This window comes from Ranitomeya variabilis, chromosome 2 (assembly GCF_051348905.1).
Source record: "Ranitomeya variabilis isolate aRanVar5 chromosome 2, aRanVar5.hap1, whole genome shotgun sequence".
NCBI lineage: Eukaryota > Metazoa > Chordata > Amphibia > Anura > Dendrobatidae > Ranitomeya > Ranitomeya variabilis.
The window spans coordinates 911,602,639-911,621,103 of NC_135233.1; the positions used below are offsets into that span (position 1 = coordinate 911,602,639).

Here is an 18,465-nt window from a genome sequence, read left to right on the forward strand (position 1 = left end):
AATGAGCACTAAATAAAAGAAAATTGTTAATATCTCAAGAACGGCAACAAATTTCAGATGGTATCATTTATATGGTTCCATAGGAGCCTTGAAAAATTGACAGAACATAATAGAATAGAATAGATTAGCAGACTGCACAAAACAGCTAGATAACAATAAGGCTTAATAAATTTCATTTATTAAATTTCTTCTAATTCCTAGTTGTTTTCTTCACCCAGATAGCACTTTTCAGTGCTAGACCCAATTATTAACTTTTATTTTAATTTGACAAAGTGTGTTTAATCCTTCTGATAGCTTAGTCAAAATGATTTTGTTAACTATTTAGTTTTCAATGCACTTTATTGAAAATAATATATGACTACATATAAGTGGGGTCAATAAAGAAACACAGGTCTAAAGCCCCTGAAAGAGCTCTTGTAAGGACTTGTAGCGTCAAGTTAAATATTGCTCTGGTAAAAATTAAGAGATCACTGCAAAATGTTCAGTTTGTCTGATTTTTCTCTTTATAGGTATATTTTTGAGTAAAATGTAAATTGTTCTTTTATTATATAAACTACTGACAACATGTCTCCAAAGTTCCAAACAATAAATTTTGCGTTTATTTTCTGAACATGAGAAATGGTCAAAATAACAAAAAATGCATTGCTTGCAGACCTCAAATAATGCAAAAAAACAAGTTCATAATCATTTAGAAACAATACTAAGGTTTTAACTCAGTAAGAGGTCAGAAATCAATATTTTGTGGAATAACCATTATTTTTAATCACAGCTTTCATGCGTCTTGGCATGCTTTCCACCAGTTTTTCACACTGCTTTTGGGTGACCTTATGCCACTCCTGGTACAAGATTTTAAGCAGTTCTCCTTTGTTTGATGGCTTGTGACTATCCATCTTCCTCTTGATTACATTCCAGAGATTTTCACTGGGGTTCAGGTCTGGAGATTGGGCTGGCCATGACAGGGGTTTGATGTGATGGTCCTTCATCCACACCTTGATTGACCTAGCTGTGTGGCATGGCGCATTGTCCGGCTGGAAAAACCAGTCCTCAGAGTTGGGGAACATTGCATGAGCAGAAGGAATCAACTGTTTTTCTAGGATAACCTTATATGCGGCTTGATTCATACATCCTTCACAAAGAACAACCTGCCCAATTCCAGCCTTGCTGAAGCATCCCCAGATCATCACCGATCCTCCACCAAATTTCACAGTGATTGCAAGACACTGGCTTGTACGCCTCTCCAGTTCTCTGTCTAACCATTAGATGACCAGATATTGGGAAAAGCTGAAAATTAGACTCATCAGAGAAGATTACCTTATTCCAGTCCTCTGTGGTCCAATCCTTATCGTCTTTGGCAAACTTAAGCCTGGTTCTCCTTTGCTTCTCATTGATGAAAGGCTTTTTTCTAGCTCTACATGACTTGAGTCCTGCCTCTAGGAGCCTGTTGCCAACTGTTCTTGCCATGCACTTCACCCCAGCTGCCATTTGCCATTCCTTTTGTAGGTCACTTGATGTCATCCTGCCATTGCTGAGTGACATTCGAGTAAGATGGTGGTCATCCCGCTCAGTGGAGAGTCATTTTTGCCCTCTGCCAGTCTGTATCTTTGTTGTCCCCAATGTCTGCTGCTTTACCTTGTTGTAATGGACTACCGTCTTATAAATTTTAAGGATAGAGGCAACATGACGCTCACTGTGTCCCTTTGCTAGTAAAGCCAGAATTGAGCCCTTCTTTTCATCACTCAAGACTAGTGTTGAGCGATACCGTCCGATACTTGAAAGTATCGGTTTCGGAAAGTATCGGCCAATACCGGCAAAGTATCGGATCTAATCCGATACCGATACCCGATACCAATACAAGTCAATGGGACACCAAGTATCGGACGGTATCCTGTATGGTTCCCAGGGTCTGAAGGAGAGGAAACTCTCCTTCAGGCCCTGGGATCCATATCAATGTGTAAAAGAAAGAATTAAAATAAAAAATAGGGATATACTCACCCTCTGACGCGCCCTGGACTTTACCGCCGTAACCGGGAGCCGTTGTACCTAAGAATGCGCGCTTGAAGGGCCTTAGATGATCTCACGGCGCTCTGATTGGTCCGTAGCGGTCGCGTGACCGCTACATGACCAATCACAAAGCCGTGATGTCACCTAAGGCCCTTCAAGCGCTTGAAAGACCTTAGGTGACGTCACGGCTTTGTGATTGGTCGCGTAGCGGTCACGCGACCGCTACGGACCAATCAGAGCGCCGTGACGTCATCTAAGGCCCTTCAAGCGCGCATTCTTAGGTACAACGGCTCCCAGTTACGGCGGTAAAGTCCAGGGGCCGCCGGAGAGGTGAGTATATCCCTATTATTTATTTTAATTCTTTCTTTTACACATTGATATTAATCCCGATACCGATTCCCGATACCACAAAAGTATCGGATCTCGGTATCGGAATTCCGATACCGCAAGTATCGGCCGATACCCGATACTTGTGGTATCGGAATGCTCAACACTACTCAAGACTTTTCTTTTTAACTCCTTTAGCATGGGTAAAAGTTATTTTTTCATTCCTATTACTTTTGGGATATTACTAGCACTTGTTTTGCCATCCACCTTGTCCTTTTGCAAGAGGATTGTGAACACAACAGCAGTGTTTTTTTATACTTTCCTTCGTTAAATAAGATTTGGTTCTGGTGATCACCTAATCAGAAGCACATTAAATAGAATGAGGTGTACTCTGGTTGGAATTCAACTCACATTGGAATGGAATGGATGTTACATGTAGAGAAGCTGATTTTTATAAAACTGTGCAGTGGTCTCTTAATTGTTGCCAGAGCTGTACATTGTTGAATAGTAAAGCACAAAATCAAACATGCCACCACGGCTGCAAATGGGCATTCGAGCGCTCAAAATAAACTTTACAGTATGTATTTTATTTAATGCACTATTCTCTATCCAGATAATAATACATATGATTGACATAGGATTGATGTCTGTTGAGCGCTGATCATTTAATAATAATAATAATAATAATAATCTATATTTTTATATAGCACAAACATATTCCGCAGCGCTTTACATTTTGCATACATTATCATCACTGTCCCTCATTGGGCTCACAATGTAAATCATTTCAGTTTCCCTCAGAAGATGTCACTCAATCCTATGGAGGTGGCACCAGGGGGTGAAGAATATGGAGAATTGGTGCACTATCTTGGAATCGGTTCATCCTTGTTGCCATTGATCTCTCATTTACATAACAAATCAGAGTTGATTTTCTCAGTAATGCAATATTAACTTGTGGCCAAGAAGATATGATTAAATTCTTCATATATTACCCTACAGAAAAATGTAATTGGTTGGTTGACCTAAAATCAAAAGCCCCTGACAAGTTCTCTTCGAAATCTTCCTAGTCTTAATATTTTTGTTTAAGAAACAGGACTCCTCTTGTCTATTGGTTGTGCATGGAATTGTATCTCAGCCTTGTTTACTTGAATAGGGTCATGCAGTAGTACAAGACACAGCCCATGGACCAAGGCGCTGTTCCTAGAAACAGAAGCAGATCTTTTTTTTTCCTAATACAGCCTATTTTAAATAAATAATTGTCATAAACTTTCATTAACTTTATTAAACAAAATATAATATTGGAATATATCAAAGGAATGTCACTGTCTATTTCATATAGCTGATCTCTTTCCCAGGTGTCTGCAAGAAATGAATGCCTTTAAGCTGGTGCCGTAAAGTCTAGCGACCTATTTAGTTACCTTGGGCAACCTTGACTCGTTGGTGTGCTCCTTTTTCGTAAACCCTTCAGTAATTTTGCTAACTGATGCATAAAAACACTGTTGATGCATTCAGCCCTGTGTCTAGCTTTAGTTTCAGTCAGTCAGTCAGCTATTGGTAAGAGAAACACACAAGTCATGTTTCACAAACATTTGGATGTCTGCGAGTAAATGGTCGACTCTGCATTAAAACAGTTTGTTTAGGAAGCCGTTGAATAAGTAGTTTGTGAAATTTTCATATTGATGTGTTTGTTGTTTCATACTTAACATTTAGTCTCAAATTGTTGTTTTTTCATTTTATTTTACCAGATCGTAAGCAGTTTTCACAGCAGAAGTTTGTTTGATTAAGATATTTGATTGCTTGTTTGTTTGGCTCAGGTCTCCTGGAACACATACCAGTATAATATATACAGTGCACAACCTTTTTGATGGCATTCACCACTAATCTTCATTTGATATGGAATTTGTATTGTAACAGTATGTAACTAGTACTTACCTCCTAAATTTACCTCATGGCTTTCCGATATGCAGCTGGCCTAGGTAGTTTCTGAGTTGGCTAGAAACATAAGCTTGCTCTGATGACTTGTATTCTTTAGATTTTATATCAGCAACTACATAGTAATCTGATTTTGGGAAAACAAAACTAACATTGCATTTGTAGGAGCTAAGTCAAGTTCTTATTGCTAACCAAAAGACTGTGGTCAAGTTCCAGTAGCTACGAGCCTAGTCCTTAAATGTGATATCTAATGAAGACAACCTATATCCAAGTGTCCTAACATTACAAATGGATTGCATAGAGGCCAACCTACTCTGTGCTGCTCTTTAACTGGGGGCTGCCCTGGTGAATTTGAGCTCTCCATGTTTTACACTGATGGCCATTCATCCATGTAAGACAACATTGAGTGCACTACAGTAGCTACAGTGGCTGCAAGGAGGTGCCTGGTTAAAAAGGCTTCTGCCAGCAAAATCAGGTGTTTTCTGGAAGTTCTGGAAGTAAAATCCTTGGCGCTCTGCTGATCTCCGCTATAGCAGTTGTGTCTGATGATATTATGCTGATCCCATGGAAGCAATAGGAGCTCTGCTCAAACACAGGTTACAACATGCTGACTTGAGTGGGGGAACATTGAGAGAAGCAGATGAGAAATGGCACATGACCACAATTCTGAAAAGTGCTTACTTGAGTCCAGGTGACTGTCCACTGTGGTGGGAATGCTGCGGAATTGTGACAGTGGACACATTGCACACTGTTATGATTCGGCACTCTGCAGTCACACCGAGTGACTACAGAAATTTGTCCAGGACCCAGAAAACTGCTTTAAAGACAAATCTATAATTTAATTTTGCTTGTTTTAGTTTTGAGAAACTTCTGACTCACACACATATGTGTGAATGACACTAGCTGCTCTTCCTATGAGCTTTGTTCATATTTGCTGCTGACATTTAAGTGTTCTTTTACCCTGAGCAGGCTTCTGTTTTGCAAATATAAAGTCAATGAATTTTTATCTGTTTTCCTGGAATTCTTTGCATATACTGTTTATGGCAACACAATATGTAAAACACTGAAGGTTGATGATAATGACTGTAAAGGTTCATTTACACTACATGATAATCGTGAAAGAACATTCCTTGGAATGCTCTTTTTCTGGTAATTGTACAATATAAACATGTTGCCAATCACCTGAAAAAAGAGCAAGATGCTCTTTTGTCAGATGAAATTGTCTTTTGGTTGATTTATAATATCATTGTTCTTGGCAGCACACAATCCTGTGTAAACAGGTCCTGTGCTGCTGAGAACAATGACGGTCAATGTTCACAGAACAGTGACTCTGTAGGCATATTAAATACAATTTTTCCGTCTAGACAGACAGCTAAACAACTGATAATTAGCAAGTATGAACTGATTGACAGTCATTTCATTCTTCAAATAAAGATGTAAAAGCTTCCTTACTATTAGACCTCATGCAAGGTGCAGATGTATGATGCTCTATCGGGTATGTCAAAGATTTTTTTACTCTAGATTGTTATGGAATATGACAAAAAAAAAACCTGTATGCTTCCATATTAAATTGTACAATAAATTCCCATTCACTTCTATGGATGGCCTTTTACGGCTTCTTACAACATGAAACTGTAACAAGGCAGTGTGCATAAGACTCTATAATTTATTACTTGGGCTGGGTAAGGCCTTGTCATCATCCACGAGTATATTCTGCATGGCAGCGTCTCGCCTTTTGTTTTTACTATGTGAGTTCACCATGTCACCTGTTATTGCATTTTATAAACATAATTCTGGAGTTTTGATTTTTTTTATTGCTATGCCATTTACTGATTGGAATAACTTAGTTGCTATTTTGATAGACCAGACATTTCTGAATGCAGCGATACCAAAAATGTGTATTTTTTATTTTTTTTATTGTTTTATTTGGGGCAAAAAGGGGGGTGATTTGAACTTTTATGTTTTTTTAATATTTTTTTAAACTTTTTATTTTACATTTTACTGACTTCAATAATCCCCTTAGGAGACTTAAATCTGTGATCATTCAGTCGCCTGTGCTGCACACAGCAGGGCTGCAGACCATAACTCATGATCTCCTATGAGCGCCAGCCTCGGGCCGGCATTTATTGTAGATTTACAGTGAGAGGCACAGGGGTCTTCTGCAGACCCGCAGCTGTCATAGCAACCCATCGGCGGCCTGCGATCACATGACAGGGACGCAGATGGGCGTGTCTTATGATGCGCTTCCGGATTGTGTGAGATTGACAACAGCATTTAACATGTTAACAAGCATGGGTGGATCGCTGTTCCACCTGAGCCTGTTGGAGGCACATGACAGCTGATCAGATCAGCTATCATGTGCAGGGAAAGATGCAGGCTCAGCGTCGGAGCCTGCATCAAATGCAGGGAGATGATTTTGAACATATATGTCCAAGACCGTAAAAGGGTTAAAGCGTATCTATGTCTAGTAACTACTGTAGTTTTCTGCTGTATTGAGAGTGCGGAAGATACACAGTGCCAATGCATTAACATAAGGAGATGAGTATTAATGGTTTTCCTCCAGCTTTTCATTTCATTAACTTCCAGATAACTTTGTTATTTTGCCTGCACCATTAATTGTCTGTTGAGCGGATAGTATGTGGTTTATATCTTCATTTAGCGAAGGCAGTGACAGCGAATAACTCTTTCCAATTGGTAAACACGGTAGAGACATTTATTGCAAGGTTTCAGAGATGCCATGGCTTCCTTTAATACAGTTGATGCCATTAGGTTAAACCGTCAATATGTCAGCATTCAATTGACTGTAAAATGAAATTGATTTGGTAAATGTAAGTGAGATGGATCTGTTTGCTTTCATCTTCTGTTTGTGAATGAGTGAAGAGGTGATGTCACCAATAATAGAGCCATAAAGAGGCGACTGATGGAAGGCCAAAATCTACTCTTGGGTCGGTGCCATAATATGGTGAAATGTCCAATTATATTAACGTGCAGGAGCTGCTGTAAATACATTAATATTTTATCCACATTAAAAAGTGGATTACTATTGTTTAAGTCATTGATTAGCACATCAGGATCCCATAGATGACTGCCAGACCAGAGGCCCAAGCTGGCCTGACTTGCAGGGTCCGCGTTGTAGCAGGACTGGAGAGTACGTGATGGAAGGATAGCTGCATACTGATCCTGCATACTGATCCAATCCCCAAAAAATCTAAATACAAATAAAATAATGCCTGAGATAAAGACTGGCCTAACGAGCCTGCTGCAGAGCTGCTTTCCCTTGTTCCTGGTGTCAGTACACAGCCACTGTATCTCTGATCTGATCAGCTCTTATATCAGACAGTCTGGTTGCGATGAATAAACTGCCTAACAAGCAGTCTTTTGAGCAGTTACTTCCTGAGCATCTACCTTTATATCTTGAATTATTTTTAAATAGCTACTACTTTAATCTCATTTGTTAGATAATGTGATAAATATGCAATCTGCTAATACATTTATTTGAAAATGATATTGGCTTAACCTAGAAAAACATATCTTAAAGGTCACGTGAAAAAATGCTATTAACCTGCAGACATTTGGTTAATCTGGTTAACAGTGTACCGATTCTACTCGGGGCTGGCACTTAGACCCCTCTGCCATAAGGAAATTAACTTTCTTACTCCTGGCAGCATTTGGGATTCAATCATGGAGCGCCACAAGCACGGGTTCAGTCACTGTTATAAAGTGTATGTATAAAGAGTGACAGCTGTAACCACGCCCCTGGCACAAACTGAAAGCTGAGTTGCTGTCAGTCATTGTTGGGGGCGTGGTTACAGCCATTACTCTTAATGCACAAAATGGTGTCTGAAACCGAGCTAGCACCACCACCATAACTGAAACCTAAATGCTGCCAGGAAGAAGAAAGTTCTTTTCCTCCTGGCACAGCGGTCTAAGTGCTGACCCAGGCAAGGTTCAGAATATTACTAACCAGATTAACCCCATATCTGCAGGTTAATAGCGTTTTGTCACGTGACAGGTTCCCTTTATGTGCTGGTCACTAGGTGTCTGCCATCTGTCTACCTTACTGACCATTGTCAGTTATGTAATTAGTCTACAGCAGCAGAGATGCTGAGAAGATTTACAAGCAATGGTCGGAGCAGGTCTTTGTCACTCTAATCCTGCTCAAACTACATAGAGGTGAAGGGAAAAGTGAGCTTTTAGTTTGGGACAGGCAAGTCACTAAATAATAGCATAAAGAAGAAACCTGGCACTCAACTTAATGCTTGTGTCAATTTAATGTAGTACACAAAACGTTTCGGTCCTATGTCCGGACCTTCATCAGTTACGTACTGCAAGAATGGAAGGTGACAGATGACAACACGTGTCAAAATTACCCGGTGGACAGCGCCTGTCAAATGCGCTGTAAGAGCATAAATGGAAGGCTTTAAATGCTGGCCGTGGTAGCGTGCACCGGTGTACAGACGCGGTATCCACCAGCGGTGGATACCGCGTCTGTACACCGGTGCACGCTACCACGGCCAGCATTTAAAGCCTTCCATTTATGCTCTTACAGCGCATTTGACAGGCGCTGTCCACCGGGTAATTTTGACACGTGTTGTCATCTGTCACCTTCCATTCTTGCAGTACGTAACTGATGAAGGTCCGGACATAGGACCGAAACGTTTTGTGTACTACATTAAATTGACACAAGCATTAAGTTGAGTGCCAGGTTTCTTCTTTATGTATCACAAGGTGTGGGAACCTACCTCGGCACCTATTCCAGTAGTGCACACGCTGTTATTTCTAACACTAAATAATAGCAGGCACACAGAAAATTAATTTCCCTCACTTGTAGTGCTGGTAGAATGCTATAGAAGAGGAGAAAGAAAACTAGACATTTGCTAGACATTATCAACAGGTTACTGGTTAATGCAGCATTACATGAACACCCGATTTATTTCATTATGGCCGGACCGTAAAATACAAGGAATTGTTACCATCCACCTTTCGTGTCTCCCCTATTTCCTCACAGATTGTAAGCTTGCGAGCAGGGCCCTCATTCCTCTTGGTATCTGTTGATTTATGTGATTATTGTTATGCTGTAATGTCTTTATTGTCTGTACAAGTCCCCTCTAAAATGTAAAGTGCTGTGGAATATGTTGGCGCCATAGAAATAAAATGATTATTATTATTATAACTGATCTGAGCACTAAAAGCAGTTGTAACACATTGTGGAAGATGAGCGCAGCAAGATCATGTTTCTCTACAGCTTTTGCTTAAAAGGACAGGAACTTTTTTTTACATTTTAAGGCTTGTGCGTGTGGCAGAGAAGCCATGACCTTTATCCATTGCTGGCCATGATCCATCAGGCACTTGTATTTATGGAAAATCCCAATGTACACAAGGAGTCTGATGAACCATTCCACAATTGTATGTGGTTAGTCTGTGATGGTCGTGAATGCCTCCTTATGACCTCTGGAGATATATAGCATATGGAGGAGCAGTAGATCTATTCTAATGCTATTTCAGCTTTGTACAAATTGGTTACATAATTTGGAGTGACATACAGTACAGACCAAAAGTTTGGACACACCTTCTCATTTAAAGATTTTTCTGTATTTTCATGACTATGAAAATTGTAAATTCACACTGAAGGCATCAAAACTATGAAGTAACACATGTGGAATTATATACTTAACAAAAAAGTGTGAAACAACTGAAAATATGTCTTATATTCTAGGTTCTTCAAAGTAGCCACCTTTTGCTTTGATCACTGCTTTGCACACTCTTGGCATTCTCTTGATTAGCTTCAAGAGGTAGTCACCGGAAATGATCTTTCAACAATCTTGAAGGAGTTCCCAGAGATGCTTAGCACTTGTTGGTCTTTTTGCCTTCACTCTGCTGTCCAGCTCACCCCAAACCATCTCGATTGGGTTCACGTCTGGTGACTGTGGAAGCCAGGTCATCTGGCGTAGCACCCCATCACTCTCCCTCTTGGTCAAATAGCCCTTACACAGCCTGGAGGTGTGTTTGGGGTCATTGTCCTGTTGAAAACTAAATGATGGTCCAACAAAACGCAAACCGGATGGAATAGCATGCCGCTGCAAGATGCTGTGGTAGCCATGCTGGTTCAGTATGCCTTCAATTTTGAATAAATCCCCAACAGTGTCACCAGCAAAGCACCCCTACACCATCACACCTCCTCCTCCATGCTTCACGGTGGGAACCAGTCATGTAGAGTCCATCTGTTCACCTTTTCTGCGTCACACAAAGACATGGTGGTTGGAACCAAAGATCTCAAATTTGGACACATCAGACCAAAGCACAGATTTCTACTAGTCTAATGTCCATTCCTTGTGTTCTTTAGCCCAAACAAGTCTCTTCTGCTTTGAATAAAAATACCCAGAAAGGTTAATAAAAACCAACACTGTCAAAAACAAGCACAAAACGTACTCCAAAATGGATATAGACACAAGAAAGAAAGGAGTACCAAACCACCAATGAATAAAATCTAATATTTATTAGTAATAAATATAAAATATAAAAGCATATAGCATAAAGGTACAAATGATCTCAATAAGAAAATATACCATGGACAAACAAGTTAAAATGTGAAGGACACAGACAGAGATCAACCAGGTTGCATAGTGTAAAGAGGACCATATAAGTATAACATTATATATATTCCACACCTAACACCGGTTACAAAGACAGATCCAGGGTAAAAACCACATAGATCACCACAATTGTGGCCCAAAACTAGGTATCCAACACTCAGTGTAGTATGTATCAATATAAGTAGTGGTGTCTTACCCAAATAGGTCCGTGCACGTGGTTGAACGTAGCCCCAACGCGCGTTTCGCGTAGGCTTCCTCAGGGGGCCATATTTTCTTATTGAGATCATTTGTACCTTTATACTATATGCTTTTATATTTTATATTTATTACTAATAAATATTAGATTTTATTCATTGGTGGTTTGGTACTCCTTTCTTTCTTGTGTCTAAGTCTCTTCTGCTTGTTGCCTGTCCTTAGCAGTGGTTTCCTAGCAGCTATTTTACCATGAAGGCCTGCTGCAAAGTCTCCTCTTAACAGTTGTTGTAGAGATGTGTCTGCTGCTAGAACTCTGTGTGGCATTGACCTGGTCTCTAATCTGAGCTGCTGTTAACCTGTGATTTCGGAGGCTGGTGACTCGGATAACGTATCCTCAGAAGCAGAGGTGACTCTTGGTCTTCCTTTCCTGGGGCGGTCCTCATGTTAGCCAGTTTCTATGTAGCGCTTGATGGTTTTTTGCAATTGCACTTGGGGACACTTTCAAAGTTTTCCCAATTTTTCGGACTGACTGACCTTCATTTCTTAAAGTAATGATGGACATTAGGGTTGAGCGACTTTTCATTTTTTGAGATCGAGTCGGGTTTCACGAAACCCGACTTTCTCAAAAGTCGGGTCGAGTGAAATCGGCCGATCTTATTGAAAAGTCGGGGTCGGGGATTGGCCAAAACACGAAACCCAATGCAATTCAATGGGGAAGCATACTTTTTTAATATTTGCTTCAGCGCAATAATGTTGAAAAGCCGGTAATTCAATTGCCGGCTTTTCATTTCTCCTGCCTAAACCCGACATGATATGAGACATGGCTTACATATGACCTGGAGTGTGGGAAAAAGTTCCCAGGCTGCAGTTCATGAGGACATCCACCAGGGGGCGCATCACCGCGACTGAAGGTAACTATAGGTCATTGACCTACATTTCCTTCATTCGCCGGGGTTTACAGGCACGAGCACAGCTGCATTATAGCAGAGCTCCTGCCTGTAAACTATTTTAACCCCTTCAGATGGATTTACCTCGTGGGACGTGACAGTTCATCAGAGGGTATGTATATTGTTGGTTTATTATTTTTCCAAGCAAGGGTCTTCAGGTGGATTGAGAGAGCAATAAAATATTAAAACAACCTGTGTTTATTTCATTAAAATACTTTTTAATCATGTGTGTGTGTGTTTTTTAACCCTTTCATACAATTGGATTAATAATGGATAGGTGTCAGGAATCTGAGGCACCTTCGCCATTACATCTATCATGGGACCTCGGTGAGTTAGACCCGTATTGGTATTACCTGTGGTATGATGTTGCGCACAGCCTTGTGTTAAGCATATTGCACTGATTTTGTCACTCTCCATAAGGAGAAACCTTACCCCTTAGACCCCAGTCCAGAGCCTCTCATCTAGCCAAATTAGTTCTCATGCTTCGCACTGATGAGGGCCAACAGCCCGAAACACAGTGTCTGCGAAGTGAGATACTGATTTGGCTTTTATCCTAAGTCATATTGCACGACTCGTTAAAGGGTTGATTGTGACATGTAGGATCGCTATTTCCAACAGGTGGCGCTATAGAGTTTAAGTCCTCTTTTTCTCTGAAGAGGCAATTTGCATCTTACATAATTTGGCAATGTGTGTGAACCCTAACAAGCAGAACCTTTGGTCAAATGATCTATTATGCTTTTTAGCGCATGATAACATGATATCTTCGTTTAATTACATATCCCATATTCTGAAGTTTACAAATCACCTTAACCATATGGACCGAAGTCAAAACTCACCATACAAGCCACTTTTATTAGTGTGAGTACACAATTGTGCGAAGAGCCATGAGTGCGAGATGCATCAGTAGATCAATCATTTAGCATGATTTCAAAATAGAGCCATTGTGTTTCAGGGATATAATGAAATCACGGATGGCTTTATATTGAACAAAAGGACATAAGCCTGGAGAGACTATCAAAAGCTCTTCAGACACTCGATTTCATTCTTGTTTTCATTCTGGCCACTATTTAGGCTTCAGTTTTAAATTCGCTTTGCATACCATAGCTGTGTGAGTCTTTTCAATTATGTGACTCTCTATCATTTCTATTATTGCAAAAAGAGGGCCAGTGCCCTGCTAACAAGTGCTAAAGTTCAGGAACTCTTAAACTAGTTTGCTGGGGTCAGAGGTGAAAGTTACTATTTCAAGGGAACAAAGGTGCGCCCAACCCAGATAGCAACTAAGGAAGATCATATGTAATGTATGTATCATAAACTGCACTTAACATGCTGCTCGCACATCAACAGCTGATAAACCTTCGTTCTGGCATTTATCTCCTGTGATGATGTGTAAACTGAATTTATCTCTCACATTGCATGTGTAGGAAAGTCTCTATTATGATTGATTCACGACTGACAAGTGTCTTCACCTCTAAGGTACAATCAATTAAACCACATTTTTAATATTTAACTTATGCTATTATCCAAGGGCGGTTCTTTACAGAAAATATTCAGCGTAATATATAAATAGGCTATTCCCCCACTTAACATCTATTGCTGGGAACATATGTAGTTAGCTATTGGTTTCCCCAGCGATACAAGTCACAACCAGGCGATTGTGAAGCTACATTCAGGGTAGCTTTCATTATTTCTGGACAGACAATATATTTATGGACACATTGGAAAACCATAATAAATTATTATGATTATAAGTGATATATATCTACAGTATATAAATCACAATTGTTTTTTACGGACAAGGATAAAAAGTACCCTGTTTTTACAGACTATCCTGGAATTTCTGGGAGGTTGTCAACCCTGGTTACATCTGAACAGTCAGTTGATTTCAAAGCCATCATTAAAAGAATGAATAAAAACATAAATCACTCCCCTTTTCTCATTCTAAATATATAAATCTGAAAAATTAATACTTTTGATGACGCAACATGTGTGAAAGTCTTATTTTTAAAATAATGTCACAAAAATTATCCTACACAATAAACACTGCAAAAAGGTGTCCAGAATTGCCGAGCACCTCTTCACCCTATATAATGGATTAATAAGTAATCTAAAAAAGCATTTATACATGGAAAAATAAAAAGTACAACTGGCCTCAAAGGCTATTACAGTGCAGATTAAGATGGCAATGGAGGCTGAAATGGAAGTCTATCCTTTAAGCGAGGAGCCCTGCTTTTGTCTTAGGCACAAAACTATCTGGAGCTTGGTCAGAAGATGCACTAACAGCTTGGCACTACATTGATTTGGTCATGAAACCAGTGGTATGACCAATTCTCCAAAATGTCCCAGGAGATGTTTTACAATGGCTACATCAGTCCCGCCTAAACATGGTGCCATGGCCTGCAGAGTTTCCAGACTTGTCTCCCATCCTGCACATTTGTGATGTTATTGGTAATTACAAAGGGGGTAGTCATCATTAGTAGTGTTGAGCGATACCGTCCGATACTTGAAAGTATCGGTATCGGAAAGTATCGGCCGATACCGACAAAGTATCGGATCTAATCCGATACCGATACCCGATACCAATACAAGTCAATGGGACACCAAGTATCGGACGTTATCCTGTATGGTTCCCAGGGTCTGAAGGAGAGGAAACTCTCCTTCAGGCCCTGGGATCCATATCAATGTGTAAAAGAAAGAATTAAAATAAAAAATAGGGATATACTCACCCTCCGACGCAGCCTGGACTTTACCGCCGTAACCGGGAGCCGTTGTACCTAAGAATACGCGCTTGAAGGGCCTTAGATGAGGTCACTGCGCTCTGATCTGTGTCATGATCTCCATGGCCAGAGAACTAGCATAAGCCTCAATAGGAACAAGCTCTTGGAAGATGTAACTATACTGACCATGAACTAAACCTACCGCATCATCTAGAAGTAGCCAGGTAGCATGTCCTACTTTTTATCCCTATATGCCCAGCGCCTGCCGGAGAACTAAATAATGCTAGCAGAGGGAAATATAAGACCTGACTCACCTCTAGAGAAATGCCCAAAAAGGAGACAGAAGCCCCCCACATATATTGGCGGTGATATGAGATGAAACAACAAACGCAGCAGGAAAATAGTTTTAGCAAATTTGAGGTCCGCTTTCTAGATAGCAGAAGACAGAAAGCATACTTTCATGGTCAGTAGAAAACCCTAACAAAACACATCCAGAAATTACTTTAGGACTCTGGCATTAACTCATAATACCAGAGTGGCAATTCCTGATCAACAAGAGCTTTCCAGACACAGTAACGAAACTGCAGCTGTGAACTGGAACCAAAATACAAAAACAAAACATGGACGAATGTCCAACTTATCTAGTAGATGTCTGGGAGCAGGAACAAGCACAGAGAGGCTTCTGATAACATTGTTGACCGGCAAGCATCTAACAGAGAAGCCAGGTTATATAGCGACACCCAGATCTAATCAGAACAGGTGAACAGGGAAGATGATGTCACAAGTTCAATTCCACCAGTAGCCACCGGGGGAGCCCAGAATCCAAATTCACAACAGTACCCCCCCCTCAAGGAGGGGGCACCGAACCCTCACCAGAACCACCAGGGCGATCAGGATGGGCCCTATGAAAGGCACGAACCAGATCAGAGGCATGAACATCAGATGCAGTGACCCAAGAATTATCCTCCTGGCCGTATCCCTTCCACTTGACCAGATACTGGAGTCTCCGTCTGGAAACACGGGAGTCTAGGATTTTTTCCACAACGTACTCCAACTCACCCTCAACCAACACCGGAGCAGGAGGCTCAACGGAAGGCACAACCGGTGCCTCATACCTGCGCAATAACGACCGATGAAAAACGTTATGAATAGAAAAGGATGCAGGGAGGTCCAAACGGAAGGAAACAGGGTTAAGAATCTCCAATATTTTATACGGACCGATGAACCGAGGCTTAAACTTAGGAGATGAGACCCTCATAGGGACAAAACGAGAAGACAACCACACCAAATCTCCAACACAAAGCCGAGGACCAACACGACGGTGACGGTTGGCAAAAAGCTGAGTCTTCTCCTGGGACAACTTTAAATTGTCCATCACCTGCCCCCAGATATGATGCAATCTCTCCACCACCGCATCCACTCCAGGACAATCCGAGGATTCCATCTGACCGGAGGAAAATCGAGGGTGGAACCCCGAATTACAGAAAAACGGGGACACCAAAGTGGCAGAGCTGGCCCGATTATTGAGGGCGAACTCCGCCAATGGCAAAAAAGCAACCCAATCATCCTGGTCAGCAGACACAAAACACCTCAGATATGTCTCCAGGGTCTGATTAGTCCGCTCGGTCTGGCCATTAGTCTGAGGGTGAAAAGCAGACGAAAAAGACAAATCTATGCCCATCCTAGCACAGAATGCCCGCCAAAATCTAGACACAAATTGGGTTCCTCTGTCAGAAACGATATTCTCAGGAATACCATGCAAACGAACAACATTTTGAAAAAACAGGGGCACCAACTCGGAAGAAGAAGGCAATTTGGGCAGGGGAACCAAATGGACCATCTTAGAAAAACGGTCACACACCACCCAGATGACAGACATCTTCTGAGAAACAGGCAGATCTGAAATAAAATCCATCGAGATGTGTGTCCAAGGCCTCTTAGGAATAGGCAAGGGCAACAATAATCCACTAGCCCGAGAACAACAAGGCTTGGCCCGAGCACAAACGTCACAAGACTGCACAAAGCCTCGCACATCTCGTGACAGGGAAGGCCACCAGAAGGATCTTGCCACCAAATCCCTGGTACCAAAAATTCCAGGATGACCTGCCAATGCAGAAGAATGTACCTCAGAGATGACTCTACTGGTCCAATCATCAGGAACAAACAACCTATCAGGCGGACAACGATCCGGTCTATCCGCCTGAAACTCCTGCAAGGCCCGCCGCAGGTCTGGAGAAACGGCTGACAAGATAACTCCCTCCTTAAGAATACCTGTGGGGTCAGAGTTGCCGGGTGAATCAGGCTCAAAACTCCTAGAAAGGGCATCCGCCTTAACATTCTTAGAACCCGGTAGGTACGATACCACAAAATTAAACCGAGAGAAAAATAATGACCAGCGCGCCTGTCTAGGATTCAGGCGCCTGGCGGTCTCAAGATAGATCAAATTTTTGTGGTCAGTCAATACCACCACCTGATGTCTGGCCCCCTCGAGCCAATGGCGCCACTCCTCAAACGCCCACTTCATGGCCAAAAGCTCCCGATTCCCAACATCATAATTCCGCTCAGCGGGCGAAAATTTACGGGAAAAGAAGGCACAAGGCCTCATCACGGCGCAGTCAGAACTTTTCTGCGACAACACTGCCCCAGCCCCGATCTCAGAAGCGTCGACCTCAACCTGAAAAGGAAGAGTCACATCAGGCTGACGCAACACAGGGGCAGAAGAAAAACGGCGCTTAAGCTCCTGAAAGGCCTCCACAGCATCAGGGGACCAATTAGCAACATCAGCACCCTGTCTAGTCAAATCGGTCAATGGCTTAACGACATCCGAAAAACCAGAAATAAATCGACGATAAAAGTTGGCAAAGCCCAAAAATTTCTGAAGACTTTTAAGAGAAGAGGGCTGCGTCCAATCACAAATAGCTTGAACCTTGACAGGATCCATCTCAATGGAAGAGGGAGAAAAAATATATCCCAAAAAGGAAATTCTCTGAACCCCAAAAACGCACTTAGAACCCTTGACACACAGAGAATTAGACCGCAAAACCTGAAAAACCCTCTTAACTTGCCGGACATGAGAGTCCCAATCATCCGAAAAAATCAGAATATCATCCAGATACACTATCATAAATTTATCCAAAAAATCGCGGAAAATATCATGCATAAAGGACTGGAAGACTGAAGGGGCATTAGAAAGACCAAAAGGCATCACCAAATACTCAAAGTGGCCCTCGGGCGTATTAAATGCGGTTTTCCACTCATCCCCCTGCCTGATCCGCACCAAATTATACGCCCCACGGAGATCAATCTTAGAGAACCACTTGGCCCCCTTTATGCGAGCAAACAAATCAGTCAGCAACGGCAATGGGTATTGATATTTAACCGTGATTTTATTCAAAAGCCGATAATCAATACATGGTCTCAAAGAGCCGTCTTTTTTTGACACAAAGAAAAAACCGGCTCCTAAGGGAGATGACGATGGACGAATATGTCCCTTTTCCAAGGACTCCTTTATATATTCTCGCATAGCAGTATGTTCAGGCACAGACAGATTAAATAAACGACCCTTTGGGTATTTACTACCCGGAATTAAATCTATAGCACAATCGCACTCACGGTGCGGAGGTAGTGAACCCAGCTTGGGTTCTTCAAAGACGTCACGATAATCAGACAGGAACTCAGGGATTTCAGAGGGAATAGATGATGAAATGGACACCAAAGGTACGTCCCCATGAGTCCCCTTACATCCCCAGCTCAACA

The 18,465-nt window shown here is 41.5% G+C and overlaps 1 protein-coding gene across 4 annotated transcripts in view; it reads left to right on the forward strand.

Annotated features, from left to right (window-relative positions):
- The window catches only part of MECOM (MDS1 and EVI1 complex locus), an 857,842-nt gene that overhangs the window by 414,666 nt on the left and 424,711 nt on the right, over positions 1-18,465 (forward strand). The window lies entirely within an intron of this gene.